At 41.8% G+C, this 15,961-nt stretch overlaps 1 protein-coding gene across 2 annotated transcripts in view; it reads left to right on the top strand.

Annotated features, from left to right (window-relative positions):
* The first annotated feature begins 11,692 nt into the window (after positions 1–11,692).
* TNFRSF19 (TNF receptor superfamily member 19) overlaps positions 11,693–15,961 on the top strand; it is a 90,702-nt gene continuing 86,433 nt past the window's right edge. The window contains exon 1 of one of the 2 annotated variants that reach the window (XM_060637526.3): positions 11,693–12,193. The gene's annotated coding sequence lies outside the window, so the exon portion shown is untranslated. Of the gene's footprint in view, positions 12,227–15,961 lie in introns of both variants that reach the window. The other variant, XM_060637525.3, reaches the window with a different exon arrangement.

The raw sequence follows: 15,961 nt of genomic DNA, 5'->3' as shown, positions 1-15,961 counted from the left end.
CAAGCGACCTTTTTCTTAGGAACCTCATGTGGGGACAGTGTCTTACTTTACAGCCTCTCCCCCGGTGTCGGAGACCTTCCCAATAAAGGGACCGATTGTCAGAGGCATCTGTTTCATAACGCTTTGCGCGCAGATACAATTGTGAGATAAAGCAGCAGAACGCATTTCCTGTATTAAATATCACACCGAAGCGGTACTTAGGGTAGCAACCGGAAGGTTAAATAAATAGGAGACGAGAACACCCTTGGCAGAAAACAGCACGTTCGCCACCTTCTCTAGTCGGTGTCCGCCAGTAAGGAAAAGGGCAGTGGCGCTTGAGGCAGCAACTGGGAGTGGCCTCGAATCAAAAGAATATCTGTCTAGAAGTTTGTTCAGTGAGCTGTTGGCCGGGGTCACTTCTGAGAGCAGGACGATACTTTTACTTCTTGCTTTAATTATCTAAAACTACATAGCTTTTTAAAAAAGAGAATAATTTAGAATTATGGGTGATAGGAGTGATTTTTTCTTACTTTGTTTTTCTTTAATTATCCAAATTTCCATTATTAATACTTGTTGTTTTTGTAATCGGGGAAAAAAAAAATCCCAATACTTGAAATTTAACATTTTTTCAGAGGCCGACACATAAGCCTCCTGTTGGGGATTCCTATGGCGCGAGAAGCCTAGATTAATTTACAGAGGCTATTAACACTTAGGTTGGCAGGGCTCCCTACTTGTGAAAACAAAAACAGCGTTTTAGAGAGATATTTAATTAACAGAAAACAATAGTGAAATAGTGTGATCTTGTAACAGAGCAGAGCTGTAGAGTCATATGCTCTTGAGGTCGATTTTAGCCATGGGACCTCGGAAAGTGACATAGCTCTCCTGACCCTCCCTCTCGTAGCCTTCGAACCGTGAATCTAACAGAGTGCCAGGCGGAAGGGGGAGAGTTAACTGGGAGCTCTTGTCAATAGCTCTGCAGAACGCATAGGAAAGCAGAGGTCGTCATGTTGCCGACCCGTCGGAGACCCCAAAGGAGCTGTCAGATCATCATGGAGACATTTGAGGGAGGGCTGGACACTTCACTGTCTCTGATGATAAAGGCTCTCGCGCCAGGTCCCATGTGCATGTGGCCCCAGAGTCCTTCACTTGTGGTCACTCTCTGGACTTTTTACCACTTGGATTCCTCTACCTTTTACTGGCTGAAGTCCTCACCGTTCACCCATGTCACGCGAGGCCTTGTAAGACCAAGCCCTTAATCTTAGCACAAGAATTCTTGTTCCTTCCCAGTACCTCAAGTTTTTGCCCCTCTCGGTAGAAGCCCACCCCACACCAGGAGAGCAGAATCACAAAATGCTGTCCCCTCCCTTCTCCCTGACATACACAGACCACCCCTGCTGTGTTCCCAGTTATTCCTCCCTGCCTCCATGGAGAGTCTTGCCCTCCTCCATACGCTCAGCTTGGGCACTTAGGAAAGGCCAAACATCCTTCTCTGTTTTGGGGGACTCTGCCCCTCTCAGACCGGAGGAATCACTCCCTGTCTCGCTGTACCTGTATATGAAAGTCCTACCAGTCATTGACCTTGCTACACACTTCACGTATTATTTTGAGAGAATCTTAATTATAATCTTAAACATTCATCTAAAGAATGGCGCGTCCTCGACCTTGACTCCTAACATGAACAGGAATGAAGTATCCCCTTTAAAAACTATCATGAGGGGCGCCTGGGTGGCTCAGTCGGTTGAGCATCCGACTTCAGCTCAGGTCACGATCTCACGGTCGGGGAGTTCGAGCCCCTCGTCGGGCTCTGGGCTGACGGCTCAGAGCCTGGAGCCTGCTTCCGATTCTGTGTCTCCCTCTCTCTCTGCTCCTCCCCCATTCATGCTCTGTCTCTCTGTGTCTCAAAAATAAATAAACATTAAAAAAAAATTTTTTTTAAAAAATAAAAACTATCATGATACACTGAACTTTTTGTTTGTATAACACTGAAACGTCACAGCAGCAAGTTCTAAAACTCAAATTTATCCACTTTCAGATTCTATAAAACAAGTTGCCTGCCAAAATGCAAAATATCTTTTGGCTTCAAGATGAGAAATGCTTTTAAAAAGAGGAACACGGAGTGCTTTCTCTCCCAAAGAGGAACAACTTTTTCTCACTTGTTACAGTCAGAAATAACATGTCTTTTTTTTTTTAGCAATGCTTAAAACAGTCAAGAGTTAACATGTGTTCCATACTTACTACGCGACAGTACTATTCTAACGTTGACAAGAACTAAGGAGCAGTGTTCTTATTATTCCCATTTTAGAGAGAGGGAATTTGAAGTTTAAAATGACTCGTTCATCCTCAGACGTGTATGTTAAGGTACTGGACTTCAAACCAAGGGAACCTCGTGCGAGAGACCATCCACCTGAGTCGTATGGTTCTAACTAGGACACTGAAAGGTGGCAACTTGTCTAGAACAGTTTCCTTTTCCAAACTCTTTACATCTCTTACTTGCTTTCAATAGTCTATGAAATTAGAAAAAAAACAAGACTAAACTCTGAGACCCGTACAATCCGTACGTTTTGACTTTGAATCGCGTTAGAAAAGTTCTCATGTAGTCATTTTTTACAAATTATAAATGGCAACTATGTCATGGTATATGCTTTATAAAAAGCTTTATGTGCTTTATAAAATAGCAGATGAAGTAACTCATTCCCAACTCATTTTAGGAGGCCAGCACTGCCCTATACCCAAGCCATACACCAAACAAAGACATTCCAAGAAAAGAAAACTAAAAATCACTATGCACCATGAACACACAGGCCAAAAAACATCAACAAATCGAATCCAGCAATATATATAAAGAGCTCATATATCACAACCAAATCCCAAGAATGCGAGACTAACCTAACATGTAAAAATCAATCCGTGTAATTCCCTATATAAACAAACTGAAAAAAAAACATATGATCACCTCAATAGATGCAGAGAAATCATATCCTACAAGTCACCATCCATTTATGATAAAAACTCTCAGAAAACTAGGGATAGAGAGGGCTTTCCCCAAATTGTTAAGCATATGAAAAAGCCCTATAGCTACTATTACACCTAATGGTGAAAACTGTGTGCTTTTTCTTTGAGAGCAGGGCAAAGGCAAGGATGTCTTCTCTTATTATTCTGATTTAACATCTAATGAAAGTCCTAGTTAGTGCAATAAGGCAAGAAAAAAGAAACAGAAGACACGCAGATTGGAGAAATAATAAAACAATCTCAACTTGTAGATAGCATTGTTTGTGTAGAACATCCCCAAAAGCTTTTTAAAAATCCTAGAACTGGTAAGTTATTCTAGCACGGTAACAGGATAAAAGGTCAGTATGCAAAAATCAATTGTATTTCTCTAGATTCGTAATGAACAATTGAAATTCAAAATTAAGAAAACAACATAATATACAACAACACTAAACAATTAAATACGTAGGTGTAAGTCTAGTAAAATATGTGAAGAATATTTATAGCAACAGATCTAAAACACTGATCAAAGAAAACCGAGAGAGAGAAAGAGAGAGAGAGGTCACATTCATAGACTGGAAGCTTTTGCAATGTCAATTGTAAGACCCACACATTCAACACAACGTTAGTTAAAACCCCTGAGAAATTTCAACAAGCTTATGCTAAAATTTGTATGAAAATTCACAAGAACTAGAGTAGTCAAAAAAATACTGGAAAAAAAAAGTTGGAGCATTGACACCACCTGATTTCAAGACTTATTATAAAGCTACGGTAAATAAATGCAGTGAGGTACTGACTAATAAAGACACAGGTCAACAGAAGGGAATAGAATGCAGAAATAGACTCACACAAAATATAGTCAACTGGGGTGTTTTTTGTTTTTTACAAAGGTACAAAGGTGGAGTGCCTGGATGGTGCAGTCGGTTAAGCATTCGACTCTTGATCTACTCAGGTCATGATCTCGTGGTTTGTGAGTTCAAGCCCCGCATGGGGCTGTGTGCTCATGGCACCAAGACTGCTTGGGATCCTGTCTCCCCCCTTTTTTTTCCAATACAAGATTTTTATTTTTTTAATTTTTTAATTTTTATTTATTTTTTTCCTTTTTTTACAATTTATTTTTTAATTTACATCCAAGTTACTTAGCACATGGTGCAACAATGATTTCAGAAGTAGATTCCCTAGTGCCCCTTACCCATTTAATTCATCCCCCGTCCCACGACCCCTCCAGTGACCCTCTGTTTGTTCTCCGTATTTAAGAGTCTCTTATGTTTTGTACCCCCCCATTTTTATATTATTTTTGCTTCCCTTCCCCTATGTCCATCTGTTTTGTCTCTTAAAGTCCTCATATGAGTGAAGTCATTTGATATTTGTCTTTCTCTGACTAATTTCACTTAGCATAATACCCTCTAGTTCCATCCATGTGGTTGCAAATGGCAAGATGTCATTCTTTTTGATTGCCGAGTAATACTCCACTGTATATATATATCCCACATCTTCTTTATCCATTCATCCATCGACGGACATTTGGGCTCTTTCCATACTTTGGCTACTGTCGATAGTGCTGCTATAAACATGGGGGTGCCTGTGTCCCTTCGAAACAGCACACCTGTATTCTTTGGATAAATGCCTACTAGGGCAATTGCTGGGTCATAGGGTAGTTCTATTTTTAATTTTTTGAGGCGCCTCCATACTGTTTTCCAGAGTGGCTGCACCAGCTTGCGTTCCCACCAACAATGCAAAAGAGATCCTCTTTCTCCGCATCCTTGCCAACATCTGCTGTTGCCTGAGTTGTTAATGTTAGCCATTCTGACAGGCGTGAGGTGGTATCTCCTTGTGGTTTTGATTTGTATTTCTCTGATGATGAGTGATGTGGAGCATCTTTTCATGTGTCTGTTAGCCATCTGAATGTCTTCTTCGGAAAAGTGTCTCTTCATGTCTTGTGTCATGCACTACTAAGTATTTATCCAAAAGATATAAAGATGCTTGATTCAAAGGGGCACGTGCTGAATGTTTACAGCAGAGCTATCGACAATAGCCAAAGAGCCCAAATGTCTATCTACTGATGAATGGATAAAGAGGATGTGATAGGTAGATAGATAGATAGATAGATAGATAGATAGATAGATAGATAGATAGATATACAATGGAATACCGCTTGGTAATCAAAAAGAATGAAATCTTGCCATTTGCAACAGCATGGATGGAACCAGAGTGTAGTATGCTAAATGAAATTAGCCAGGCAAAGAAAGATAAATATCATATGATTTCACTCATATGTGGAATTCAAGAAACAAAACAGATGCACATAGGGGAAGGGAAGGAAAAATAAGATAAAAACAGAGAGGGGGGCAAACCATAAGAGACTGTTAAATACAGAGAGCAAACTGAGGGTTGATGGAGCAGAGGTGGGTGGGGGGACGGGCTAAATGGGTGATGGGCATTAAGGGGGGCACTTTCTGGGATGAGCTCTGGGTGTTATATGTAAGTGACGAATGACCGGTTCTACTCCTGAAACCAGAACCACATCGTATGCTAATGAACTTGAATTTAAATAAATTTTTTGAGAATCCCAAAAAATAAAAACAAAAAAATGTGCAAAAGATGTGAATAGGAACTTCACCAGAGAAGACGTACAGGTAGCAAGCAAGCACACGAAAAGGTGTTCAATGTCATAGGTCACGAGGTAACTGCAAATTGAAATAATGAAATACCATGACACATTATGCTAAAATCCAAGAAAACTGACCCCACTTGACAAGGATGCAGAGCAACAGAAACCCTTGCTCACTGCATGGAAGAATGCAAAACGGTGCAGTAACTTTGGAAGACAAGGCAAGTTCTTTCAAGCTAACCATAATCTCATCCTATGATCCAGAAACCATGCTCCTAGGCATTTATTCACCCAATTGAATTGAAAACCTACATCCACACAAACACCTGCACAGAGATGTTCAGCAACGTTTTTCACAACTGCCCAAACCTGGAAGATACCAAGTTTTATGTAGCCAATATGTCAACGTATCTATGCGATATGTAAACAAACTATGGCACATCCATACAATGGAATGTTACTCGGCGATGAAAAGAAAAGAGCTATTATGAAGCCATGAAAAGGCAGGGAGGAGCCTTCAATGCATATCCCCAAGTGAAAGAGGCAAATCTGAAAAGGCTATGCACCGTACGATTTCTATTATGTGACATCCTGGAAAAGGCAAAACCGTGGAGACATTAAACAGATCACTGGTTGCCAGGAGTTCAGGGCATTGGGGATGAACAGGTAGAGCACAGAGGATTTTTAGGGCGGTGAAGCTCTTCTGTACGATACTGTAATGGTAGATACATGACATTACGCATTTGTTAAAATCCGTAGGCTGGTACCACACAACGAATGCGCTTCAGTATAAACTGAGGATTTCAGTTCATGACAATGTATCAATACTGATTCATTAATTACAAGTGCACCACACTAATGTAAGATGCAAATCATAGGGGACACTGTGTACAAAGCCTAGGGGTTCCGTGGGAAACCTCTGTATTAACTACTTGATGTTTCTGTCAACCTGCAGCTATGTCATAAAATGAGGTCTATCTGTGTAAGAAAAGTTAAGCACTGGCATCAGCAAATCGCAAAATAACACCATCATCAGGCCCCAGTGGGCTCCGTTTGAATGGCTACAGTTATAAAGACTGATACTATCAAGTGTTATCAAGGATGTAGAGGAAATGGGAATCTCACACCTTGTAGACAAGAATGTAGAATGATCTAACCACTTGGGAAAACAGTTGGGCAAGTTCTTTTTCCTTTTTTTTTATTTTAAGTTTATTTTTTTTTTGAAAGAGAGTGAGAGAGAAGGAGAGAGCTATGCCCTATAACCCAGAATTTCTCCTTCTAGGTGTTTACCTAAGAGAAATAAAAATTTATATCCACTCAAAGACTTGTCCACAAGGGTTCATTAGCAGCTTTATATATAACAGCCAAATTTTGTGCTTTAATTCCTGTCTTCAATTACTTTCAGCAGTGTTCTGCTTCACTCAGTAGTACCCCTGAACTGACATTTTGGAGACGAAAGAAACTTTCTGCCCATAGGGGAGGAAGCAGTCCAGCCAGAGTAGGGGGTGCCCACAGGAGCTGAGAGAGGTTTCTAGGAAGTGGACAGGAAGCTTTCTGGTGAGAATATAAGCCTTTTGAAGTGTTGGGGGGCTCTGTCTCAGTTCCTAGGACTGATGTAATGTGGTACCTATTCTGGACTGGGCGGCTTAAACAACAGACATAGACTGTCACAGCTCTGGAGGCAAGAGGTCTGAGATCGAGATGCTGACAGAGTTGGTCCTTCTGAAGGCTGCAGGAGAATCTCTTCTAGGCCTCTCTCCTTGGCTGATACATGGTCGTCTTCTCCCTGGGTCTATTCACGTCATGTTCCACCTGTATGTCTCTGTGACCAAATTTCAGCCTTTATGAGGAAGCTGGTCATATTGGATTAGAGCCCACCCTAATGACCTCATTTTAGTTGATTACTCCTCTAAAGACCCTGCGTCCATTCTGAGTTCCTGGGGGTTAGGGTTCCAACATACGAATTTGGGGGCTACAATTCAACCTCTAACAGGCTTGAAACATTTCTTTTTAAGGTCATGTAGAAGATAAACAGATAATGGAAGACTGGTCCCTGGCCTCTAAAGGACTTGAGGACATCCGGGCTCACCTCGGACTCAGATTAACCAGACCCGGGACAGGGTGATGTTCCGCCCTGATCCTTCTGAAGATCGAGCCCAACTCAAATTTGAGTTTGCTCTCCAAATAAGCGTCGGTGTTTCACTATTATTCTTTAATCGTCACAGGGAACAAAAATGAAACTTAGCTTCTCTGTTGAGAGTTTTCTCTGCTTGATTCTCAATTTTTCTCCCTCTTGAAATTCTTGGTAAAATACACTAACATTAAATTCAGCATCTTAACCATTTTTAAGCGTACCCCTCAGTGGTACTAAATACATTTATATTTTTGTCTGACCATCACTGTCATCTCTGGATCTCTTTTCGTCTTGCAATGCTGAATATCTGTCCCCATTAAACAAGAACTTCCAATGGCCCCCTCCCCTACGCCCCTGGTAACCGATGTTTTTTGTTTCAGTCTCCCCTTTCCCCCCACACTCCAACTTCTGGTAAGCACCACTCTACTCTCTGTTACCATGAGTTCAGTGGGGCTTTGTGTTTGTTTCTGGTTTAAGATTCCACATATAAATGAGCTCCTGCAGTATCTGTCTTTCTCTGTATGGCTTATCCACTCCAGGTTCATCCACACCGTCAAAAATGTTAACTTTTCCTTCCTCTTTAAGTCTGAAAAATACCCCATTGTGCAGATATACCACATTCTCTTTATCCACTTATCTGTCACCAGACATTTAGCTTATTCCTCTCTCTTGGCTGTAGTGAAAACTGCTTCAATGAACATGGGGACACGGAGCTCTTCCCTCTTCGATTTTATTTCCTTTGGATATACACTCCAGTGGGACTGCTTGATCGGCTTTACAGAAGCTGGTGGTCTCAACAACACTGAGGACGCAGATGTTGTCATCTTCTTGCAGTGTAGGAAAAAGAAGCTTTGTGTCTCGCCCACATCGTCCAAGCTGTCATGAAGTTACGGATGAAAAAAAAAGTCAGACTCCGGTACCCTTGCCCCTCCCGCAGCATCGAGCTACCCCCACACACGGAAAGCGTGTCCGTGAAACAAGTTCTAAAATCATTTCTCCCGATTTGTGTCCCTACAACTGTATTAGCTGATGTATAACCCAGGATGTCGCGAAACAAAAAGTTGAGAAGAGACGGCGTTAAAAAAGAGGTCCAGGTAACTCCAAGAACTTTGAAACTTAGCGGGGGGGGGGGGGGGGGGGGGAATCTGTTACCCGAAACTGTATCTCGCCATCGCAAGAGTGTATGTGATTCTCCTGTCAAAGCAGAGAAACCAAGAAGCGTGTGTCAGCTGTTGGGAAGAAAATAGCAGTGGGTGGCGACGGAGGGGCATGCGAGGCACCTGCTCCAGAATCCCAGGAAGCCCCCCCCCCCATCCTTTGATATGACAAGTGGAAGCTTCGTCCGTTTCAGGTGCAGTGAAACGTAGCAGGCAGCTAGCTCCTCACCCGGGATCCGATCGCGGTCCCTGCACCACTCACAGCCAGGTGGCTGAAACGCCATTTGGGGAAGAGTAACAAAAGCCACTCACGGGTGACGTGGCACTAGGAGTCATCGATAAAACGTTCTCACCTCGTGTCGTTGCAACAGGTAACCACGTAGAGTGGAGTGACATATTTCTTATCACCGTGGCACCAGACTTAACGTCACCCGTCTAAGTTTCTGGGAGGGAAAGAGAAAAGCTTTGCTTTCAGGGTGCTGCTCACAAAGCACAATGGTCCAGGCCACATGTCCACAATGCAGGGAGCTCCGTGGGGCCGAAGCACAGCACTAATGAGCCCCGGGTCAAGAGGTCCCTCCTCATTCCAGAAGGGCCTTCAGCCACACTCTGCTTCTGGCGACAGATGGGGCCCTAACCTCAATTTCCTTTCATCTCACACGTGGGGGCGAAGGGGACAGGTCTTGGCCACAGGAGGACCAATGCATAATAATGTTCAGTGACTCCGGGAATTAACCCTCCCATCGAAGACGTTACTGCATCGCTAGGCGTGTTTTACACAGCAAATCTCCCTTGATGAGATTTGTGTACATCAAAGATCATTTGCCTGGTTTTCGTGTGAGTCCCTGCTTTCAAACGCCTCCTGGAAGCTCCCGGTGAAACCGTAAGAGTCCTCGTTCAGTCCCTCACCTACTTCTGCCGGTGTTGAACTCGGGCAAGACCCTAGGATTACTCGCCGCTGCAACGAACCGTGCAGAGCACCAGGTGTTCTGACTCCCTGCGTCAGCTTCTAGGGAGGCCCTATTCCAGGGTGCAGGGGGATGGGATAGGGGTTTCATGCTGGTTGCAGGGGTGGGTGGCCTCCAAGAAGAAATGGGCACATGCCCACTCAGAACTATTTTGTCTTTTGAAATGTTTTCATTGAATTCGCTTTAGCATCGCCAGAAATGTTACGTGGAGTCCAGGGATCCCAGGATTTTTTTCCTGCCCTGCTTTTAAGACGTCGTAAAGAATGACACCTGCACTTCAAACACCATTGGAGCTCTGGGCCTCTTTGAGCAATGATGTGTGCGGTAGAAAAATTATAAAGGAAGTGTTGAAAAAGAAACGTGACTATTTAAATGTCATTTATACTGAGCTCAGTAGCTGTTCAAGCCAATGTTTTGCTATTAAAATTCGTTCGAGATTCACAGAACCCACTATAAAGTACACTTTCAGGAAAAATTAGATGAAACAAATTAGGGAGAGAAGTTACATAAAGAATGATTAGATTCTACTGTGTTCTCAGGTTTGCAAAAATGTTTTCACCTGACCTTCTAAAAGTTGGCAAATTTCCCTTAGAAAATAGAACATTTTCCTTCATTCCATGAAAGAGTGGTCTGGAATTCAGAGATGCCCTGTACCCCGGATTGTGATGAAGACAAAATTTCTGATGACCTTCTGTTTTGATAAACACTAAAAATAAAATCATCTTGTTGTATCGAATCGGCCATTGTCAAGAACCGATCGTCAAGAGAACGCTAAATAATGTGCAACAGGTCTCATTTTAAATTACGGAGAATGAAACCAACGTGGTGATTTTTTGTGAGTTACAAGTGAAAACTATGGATTTAGGAGAAACAATCCCAAAGGCACGGATAGCTTTGGGGTTAGCACGGGGCAACAGCTTTCCTCTACCGAGTCCTTTTCTTTTATGAATTTAAAAAATGCTCAACAGGTGTTACTGAATTACACCTATCTAAGAACTACAGGGGCGCCTGGGTGGCTCAGTCGGTTAAGCATCCGACTTCGGCTCAGGTCATGATCTCGCGCTCTGTGAGTTCAAGCCCCGCATCAGGCTCTGTGCTGACAGCTCGGAGCCTGGAGCCTGCTTCGGATTCTGTGTCTCCCTCTCTCTCTGCCCCTCCCCCGTTCATGCTCTGTCTCTCCCTGTCTCAAAAATAAATAAACGTTAAAAAAATAAAATAAAATAAAAACTAAGAACTACGTGTTGTTTTAAAATATAGTTTTCAGAATCCCCGATAAAGACCAAGAGTAAGTCTCTGCCCTCAGGCTTAAGGGAGAGGGTGGTACATATTTAGCCAGTGATTAATTGCTGGTTATCCGCGGAGTAATTACTTTAATTGAAACACCACTGTTTCGCTGGTGTTCGACCTCTACTAATTTAAGTTTCCAGGAAAAGACAGTTTGCTTTAAGTCCTTAAAGATGGGTCACGCTTCAGACAAAGACGACATTTTTAAAATGTTCCCCTCTCCTTGCAGCAGAGCCCCTGGGTGTTGTCTGCAATGGTCTTAGAGTGCTATTTAACTACTCTGAATATTTGACACCCAGGCTTTGTGAAAAAATTGTGATTCTTATCAACGAAGAGGCAATTAAATGCAGTCCTTTGGAACCCAGATGGATCAGGGATCTTATCACACTCCCGCGATCGCTGTCCTTTCCAACTGGGAAACAGATAACAGAAACTGTGCTGCGTGAGGCACACTAGCCTAACGTGATTGGAAATCAGGCAGACTCTGGCTGCTCCGGAGCTCTGCTCCCCCACAGGCTGAATTATAGCTCTCCTGCCAGTCCCACGGCGCTGAATGATGTCATGGGATCTGCAGTTCAGCGAGATGAAAGGGATCAAGCAGAACCCGCTGGCACTAGGCAAAGCCTCCAACACACAATCCGCAACACGGCTTGGGAACCGAAAAGGCTACGGATCCAGCCACTCAGCTCAAGCTTGGGAGAGCCACGGGTATCGCCTGGTTGCAAAGGGGAAGGGGGGAAAAAAAGAGAGAGAGAAAGAGAGGAAAACAACGTGATCCGTGTTAAACAAAAGAATTTGTGGACGAGGAGGGGAGGGCAACTACCTGCGGAAAGGGAACTTTCTCGATATCCATGCATATATATAAACTTAGCCCTGCCTTTGAAGTTCTGCAACTGATCGCCGATCAGATTACGGCATTTCATCTCCCTGCTCGTCTGCCTTTGATCTGCATGGTTAATTTTATTTTCCTGGATTTGAAGTTTCGTCCGGGCTTGTGCTGACATACATTTTTGGGAAGGTAGCAGCACTTGGCACAGAAACGCTGCCGCGGAGAAACTGAGTTGCCGAAAGGGTGAGTCCTGGAAAGAGTTCAGCACGTTTGCAGGTACAAATTTTATGTTTTGTCGTAGCTTTCACTTCACTTTTCCTGTGTGCTCTGAGGAAACGACGGCTTCAGTCAATTAAAAGCGGGCATTTCTCTGCTTGAATACCACATTGTGTTTCCTGGGTGTATCAGAGTAACTATGATTCTCCATGCCGTTTTTAGAGGTGATACAAAAGGGTTGGCAATGGGTCATGCAAACTGCACTTGGAAATGAGTGGTTCAAACAGGAGAAAACAGAGCGCTAACTTTAGCATACAACCCGCCTTCAGAGCCTGAGATCTGTAAGCTGTAATTGCGTTGAGTGTTTACAGGTTACTTTATTTAGTAAACAGGCCGGAGAACTTTCCTAGACGCCCCAAGGCTTTCCTTATTTTCTTACATAAAAGAGTATAGTGCACCTTCGGCAATACTGTTCCTTAGTTTATTTATTCTCTCACCTCCCAGACGTAAACCCATCAACTACATTTCCTTATGCAGCTTGCATCCTCAAGGGAATCACTGAAAAGGCATTCAAGTACGATTAAAGGCTTTTAGGTGTAAAACCGAAGGATGTTTAAACCAGAGAGGGTAAAGTTGTGCCAAGTTTTGTTAAAAAAATTCTCTAGTGATTTTCTGTAACCTTTGGAAATAGCACAAGCCTTGTTTACAGAAACATTCCCGCCGTTGGTATTCCTAAATTAACATTTACTTTAAATTTATAGTGACAGCTGTTGCCAGTTAAAAGTTGCCAACTGTTTATGAAAACTATCTGAGTAATCAACAGTTGCCATGCTCCACACAGGTTTTAGTCAAATTCTCACTTGGGTTTATACTCCACTTGGCAAAACCAAAATATATCTTGCAGTGGGTGCCAAATTTGAAAGTTAACTGTTGTTTTTTGTCAGTTCAGTGATCACACACACACACACACACACACACGCACAACTAGCACACATACAGAGAACTCTTTACATGGAGAGGCAAGATTTTAATACAGTGCAAAAGAGTCTGTGTTCACATTAGTTCACTTTAGTGTTCTAGTCTTTATTTGGGTAAAATAATTATCATCACAATGGCATATTTTATGCTAGCTGAACCACAAAGAAATTATAAGTGATAAGATTAGTTATCCTTTAGTTTGAAATTCTGATGAAACAGGAAAGGTCTAATGAGCCTCATTTCATATGTAATTAATTTTTCAGAGCCAATTAATTTAATTACTTTCTAAACTTTCCTCCAGATATTAGAAGGAGGGTAATTAGCACTGTTTGTTTAATTTTAAAACTGTGATCACTGTTAAGAGGATATTATTTAAAACCATACTAAGCTGACTATATTTTAGAGATGTGTCGGTAAGAATTTAATCTAAGAGACTGAACTGTTGTTTTTTAGTCACGACGCCAGGAGAGGCATTTAAATTTTTGTTCTACTGACAGTGTAACAAAGCCAGTTCAAAATATCCTGGGGTATCAGTTTAGGTCGATTCTTTCAATTGTTTGCTGAAAAAAATCCTCTTTAAATCACAAAAGCAGTATTCATGTTCACATTCCAATAAAGAAAATTAAGCTTTTAAAGTAACCAGTGGAGAAGATGCCTGAAGAAATAACACGCCGAGGAACTTGATCATTTAGTTTACATTTGGGATTTATAAAATTTCTTAAATGATTGCTTCTTCTGCTACCAGGCTCATTTTAACAGATACAAACACTCCTCAGCACTAAACAAAAGGGAGAATCAGCAATTATCTGATTAATTTCGGCTTTGTAGAAAACTAGCTTGGGCAAGTCAAGTCCTTGAAAATCCACTTCAGTTTCTGAATTAATTCAGTTAATTGTTTACTTCTTGGGTCCTGGTTGAGAAATGAAGCAGATTGTGTTTGATTTTAAAAGGAAGATGGCTATTGCTGAGGTACAGGTATGACGTCGAAAGGCATTTCTTAATTAATTGCCACATGATGATCTCAGTGGTGACTTAAGTAGCCCTGATCCATAATACTTCCATGAAGGACACCCTTGTATTGCGTTTTTTTCAAAGCACTCTCCTATCTATTGCTTCAATGGCAGCGTTGTTACTGTAGAAGGACCAAGTCTTCAAAAGACTTTTCTAGTCCTGATTCGCTATGTGACCTTAAGAGAGTCACTTCACTACTTGTTTTTCTCCTGTGTTAAATGAGGGAGTTGACTATCTCGTTGTGAAATAAGCCGGTGGAATTTTTATAGCCATTTTGCAGATGAGCAGACTGAGATTAGAGAAAAGTTAACTTGACTCTCCTAACCAAGGTCACATGGCTGGTTTTTCAAGTCCTAATCCAGTGTTCTCTCTATTTCACCACGCATCGTCTATTTTCTAACAACTGCACAACAAATTAAATGCACTATGTAGCTGAACAGAGAACAATGTTAGTCTGAAAGATAAAGAGTAAGATAGCCACTTCCTAATGGAGTATATATTTTTGTTTCCTCAATAGATGTCAGTTAGCTGGATTAGTCTGGTTATGTTCTACCTGTTCCTTTTGCTTCTGTATCTCTAAGCAGTCTGAACACATGCTGGACCATAATGTTTAAGATGATTTTTTTTTTTTTTTTTTGAGAGAGAGAGAGAGAGAGAGAGAGAGCAAGCACACGCAGGCAGGGGAGGGGCAGAGGGACAGGGAGAGAGAGAATCTTAAGAGAGAGAATCTCCATGCCCAGCAAAGAGCCTGACACAGGGCTCAATCTCACCACCGTGAGATCACGACCTGAGCGAGATCAAGAGTCAGACATGTAACCTCCTAAGGCCCCCAGGTGCCCCTAAAATAATTTTTACCAAAAGTCGAAGTCTCGGCTCAATGTGCAATTCTATATATTTGTGTGAGTCGGCCTGTGTATGTGTGCATATACAAGTGGGGCATCATATAAATAAATCTTTATGTGTTTTCCAGGAATTCATATTTTCTGAGAAGATGTCCCTGAAAAGTTTAATAGTGAATGAAATGTCGTTATTCGTTGAGGGAGATTCCCGGTGGGATTTTTGTGAGATTTTACTTTGCAAATTTCATATGGCTTGTACATGATCTGTGTTCCATGCCACATTTGATTACATTAAGAATCCTTGAACAAGTTTCCTTTAATTTTTTCTGTTCCTTTTTTCCCTTGAGAAAAAAACATTTCTTGCGAATAAATTCAACTTATTGATTGACTATAAAGCTTGAACGTAGATACTGCTCTTAAGGCCAAATACCATCCCCAAGTCTTCTCATCCTCCTAAAGTTTTCATATAAAGCTTTGCAGATTATTATTCCATAACAGTCACTAATATTTCTTAATTCACTAATTATTAATTATTTCACTGATACGTATTGAGGACTTGTGTGCCAGGCACTCTCACAATGTTTTTCACTCTCTCATTTAATTTTATAATTGTCTCCTTCATGGTACAGATGAGGAAAGTGAGTCTCAGAGAGACTCATAGACAACATGTGCGAGATCACAAGGCTAATTAAGTGGCAGCACTTGAGTGTATCTGATTTCAGACCTTGGGTTCTTTTGTTCTAGGACTAGACCGTTAATTGTTTCCATCACAAGAATTATACAGAGCCAACTTGATTTTGCCCAAAAAACAGGTTCTGTAGTTTACTTTCTTTTGATATATTTTATTTTATTTTATTTTTAAATGTTTTTATTTATTTTGGAGACAGAGAGAGACAGAGCATGAGCAGGGGAGGGGAAGAGAGAGAGGGAGACACAGAATCGGAAGCAGGCTCCAGGCTCTGAGCTG

This window comes from Panthera onca, chromosome A1 (genome assembly GCF_046562875.1).
Source record: "Panthera onca isolate mPanOnc1 chromosome A1, mPanOnc1 haplotype 2, whole genome shotgun sequence".
Taxonomy (NCBI): domain Eukaryota; kingdom Metazoa; phylum Chordata; class Mammalia; order Carnivora; family Felidae; genus Panthera; species Panthera onca.
The sequence above is the reverse complement of the archived record's forward strand: the minus strand, read 5'-3'. Positions and strand labels throughout refer to the sequence as shown.